At 47.9% G+C, this 4,061-nt stretch overlaps 1 non-coding gene across 1 annotated transcript; it reads right to left on the reverse strand.

Annotated features, from left to right (window-relative positions):
* Positions 1-535: 535 nt before the first annotated feature.
* LOC137316382 (small nucleolar RNA U3) lies at positions 536-753 on the reverse strand. The gene has a single exon (XR_010961545.1). It is a non-coding gene; the product is annotated as a small nucleolar RNA U3 (small nucleolar RNA).
* Positions 754-4,061: the final 3,308 nt, after the last annotated feature.

Below are 4,061 nucleotides of genomic sequence, written 5' to 3' on the forward strand. Positions count from 1 at the left end.
AATCCGCAGGCCTGAGGAATGACTATCGTTGATTCCCGACCAGTTCAATTGCTATTGGGTCCATATGCGTGACCACTGCCGATAGTTGCTGAGGTTCAGTATCCCGCACTCCTGCAGGAACAGCAGGCCCCTCTTGACCCTTGACAGCAATGGTGTATTGGGCAGATAATCTGTATTAGTGATTTTGGTTGAGGGGTAAATATTGACCAGGACACCTGGGAGAACTCCCCTCAAGATCTTCAAAATAGTTTCATGCGATCTTCTACATCCACCTGAGATGGCAGGCGGGGCATCATTTTAATCAGTAATGCAAGTCAAGATTTTGTGCCCCATTAACTACATCGACTGTACCAAATCAATTCAGTGCACATTCTGACTGATCATTTAAAAACCGACAAAAGTAGGGGAGAGCAACAGATAGCAGCACGAGTTCGGCTGAGATGGTCGAGACTTGCACTCTCACTGGAGGGAAGCACCTTTAAATATAAGATAATTACCGGATAAATATTGCTACTTTTGAGCTGTAGAAACACGAACCACTCAGAATGCATTTCCTTCTTCCACTTCTCGCACACTGAGAGAAGGGAACGGTCATCAATGGCCACAAGCGCTGGTCTCAAGCAACACTTCCAACCCGCTTCACGCTCAGAAGGAAAAATTCCATCTCCTCCTCATGGTTGATGAAACCAAACGCTTCAGAACACATTTCTCAAGTTGAAAAACTATAGAAATGATCTCCAAAAGTATAGTCTTACTAAACAGATGCGGCAACACCGCTCTCCAACGTCAGCGAGCCCCCTTTAACATAAGATGAGCGCGGACCAATTCCTCGACCATTCATTGTGCTATTCATTTGTGAGGAATCAAATAAAAACGCAATTAATCTCCGCTACACCCTTTGTAAACTTGTGATTGTGTGAAAAAGAAATACCGTACAGCCATTACCCAGTAGGCACTAATTTGCATCATGTAGATACCAGTCTCCAGCAACTGTCCTGATCATAAGAACACAAGAATATATGAAATAGGAGCAGGAGTAGGCTATAGAGCCCCTTGAGCCCGCTCCACCCTTCAATCAGATCATGGCTGATCTTCAACCTCAACACCACTTTCCCGCCCGATCCCCATATCCCTTGATTCCCCGAGTATCCAAAAGTCGATCCACCTTAGCCTTGAACACATACAACGACTGAGGATCCACAGCCCTCTGGGGTAGAGAATTCCAAAGATTCACCAGCCTCTGAGTGAAGAAATTCTTTCAAATCTCAGTCTTAAATTGCCGACCCATTATCCTGAAACGATGCCCCATAGTTCTGAACTCTTTAGCAAGGGGGAAAATATCACTCAGCATTTACCCTATCAAGTCCCGATGATGCACACAGTGGGTGGGTGACCCAGCACTGTGATCATTGATTCACACAGTGGGTGGGTGACCCAACACTGTGATCATTGATTCATATAGTGGGTGGGTGTCCCAGCACTGTAATCATTGATTCACACAGTGGGTGGTTGTCCCAGCACGGTAATCATTGATTCATAGAGTGGGTGGGTGTCCGAGCACTGTGATCATTGATTCACACAGTGGGTGGGTGTCCCAGCACTGTGATCATTGATTCACACAGTGGGTGGGTGACCCGGCACTGTAATCATTGATTCACACAGTGAGTGGGTGACCCAGCACGGTAATAATTGATTCACACAGTGAGTGGGTGTCCGAGCACTGTGAACATTGATTCAAAAAGTGGGTGGGTGTCCGAGGACTGTGATCATTGATTCACACAGTGAGTGGGTGACCCAGCACTGTGATCATTGATTCACACAGTGAGTGGGTGACCCAGCACTGTGATAATTGATTCACACAGTGCGTGGGTGACCCAGGACTGTGATCTTTGTTTCACAAAGTTGGTGAGTAAACCAGCACTGTGATAATTGATTCACACTGTGTGTGTGTGTGACCGAGCACTGTGATCGGTGATTCACACAGTGGGTGGGTGTCCCAACACTGTGATCATTGATACACACAGTGAATGTGTGTCACAGCACTGTGACCATTGATTCACACAGTATGTGGTTGACCCAACACTTTGAACATTTATTCACACAGTGGGTGAGTGACCCAGCACTGTAATCATTGATTCAAACAGTGGGTGGGTCTCCCAGAACAGTGATCATTGATTCACACGGTGGGTGGGTGTCCCAGCACTGTGATCATTGATTCATACGGTGGATGAGTGGCCCAGCACTGTGATCATTGATTCACACAGTGGGTGGGTGACCCAACACTGTGATCATTGATGCACACAGTGAGTGGGTGACCCAGCACTGTGATCAGTTATTCACACAGTGGGTGGGTGACCCAGCACTGTGATCATTGATGCACACAGTGAGTGGGTGACCCATCACTGTGATCAGTTATTCACACAGTGGGTGGGTGTCCCAGCACTGTGATCATTGCTTCACACATTGGTTGGGTGAACCAGAACTGTGATAATTGATTCATACAGTGGGTTGGTGTCCCAGCACTGTGATCATTGATTCACACGGTGGGTGGGTGTCCCAGCACTGTGATCATTGATTCAAACGGTGGGTGGGTGGCCCAGCACTGTGATCATTGATTCATACGGTGGGTGGGTGACCCAGCACTGTGATCATTGATTCACACAGTGGGTGAGTGACCCAGCACTGTGATCAGTGATTCACACAGTGGATGGGTGACCCAGCACTGTGATCATTGATTCACACAGTGAGTGGGTGACCCGGCACTGTGATAATTGATTCAAACAGTGGGTGGTTGTCCCAGCACTGTGATCATTGATTCACACAGTGGGTGGGTGACCCAGCACCGTTATCACTGATTCACACAGTGGGTGGCTGACCCAGTACTGTGATCATTGATTCACACAGTGGGTGGGTGTCCCAACACTGTGATCATTGACTCACACAGTGGGTGAGTGACCCAGCACAATGATAATTGATTCACACAGTGGGTGGGTGTCCCAGCACTGTGATCTTTGATTCACACAGTGGTTGGGTGACACAGCACTGTGATCATTGATTCACACAGTGAGTGAGTATCTCAGCACTGTGATCATTGATTGACACAGTGGGTGGGTGACCCAGCACTGTGATCATTGATTCACACAGTGGGTGGGTGACCCAGCACTGTGATCATTGATTCACACAGTGGGTGGGTGACCCGGCACTGTGATCATTGTTTCACACAGTGGGTGGGTGAACCAGCACTGTGATAATTTATTCACACAGTGGGTGGGTGTCCCAGCACTGTGATCTTTGATTCACACAGTGGTTGGATGACACAGCACTGTGATCATTGATTCACACAGTGAGTGAGTATCTCAGCACTGTGATCATTGATTCACACAGTGGGTGGGTGACACAGCACTGTGATCATTGATTCACACAGTGAGTGAGTATCTCAGCACTGTGATCATTGATTGACACAGTGGGTGGGTGACCCAGCACTGTGATCATTGATTCACACAGTGGGTGGGTGACCCAGCACTGTGATCATTGATTCACACAGTGGGTGGGTGACCCGGCACTGTGATCATTGTTTCACACAGTGGGTGCGTGAACCAGCACTGTGATAATTTATTCACACAGTGGGTGGGTGTCCCAGCACTGTGATCTTTGATTCACACAGTGGTTGGGTGACACAGCACTGTGATAATTGATTCATACAGTGGTTGGGTGACACAGCACTGTGATCATTGATTCAAACAGTGGGTGGGTGACCCAGCACTGTGATCATTGATTCACACAGTTGGTGGGTGACCCAGCACTGTGATCACTGATTCACACAGTGGGTAGTGACCCAATACTGTGATCATTGATTCACATAGTGCGTGGGTGACCCAGCACTCTGATCATTGATTCACACAGTGTGTGGGTGACCCAGGCACTGTGATCATTGATTCACACAGTGTGTGGGTGACCCAGCACTGTGATCACTGATTCACACAGTGAGTGGGTGACCCAGCACTCTTATCACTGATTCACACAGTGAGTGGCTGACCCAGTACTGTGATCATTGATTCACA

The sequence above is a fragment of the Heptranchias perlo genome, unplaced genomic scaffold (genome assembly GCF_035084215.1).
Source record: "Heptranchias perlo isolate sHepPer1 unplaced genomic scaffold, sHepPer1.hap1 HAP1_SCAFFOLD_59, whole genome shotgun sequence".
NCBI lineage: Eukaryota > Metazoa > Chordata > Chondrichthyes > Hexanchiformes > Hexanchidae > Heptranchias > Heptranchias perlo.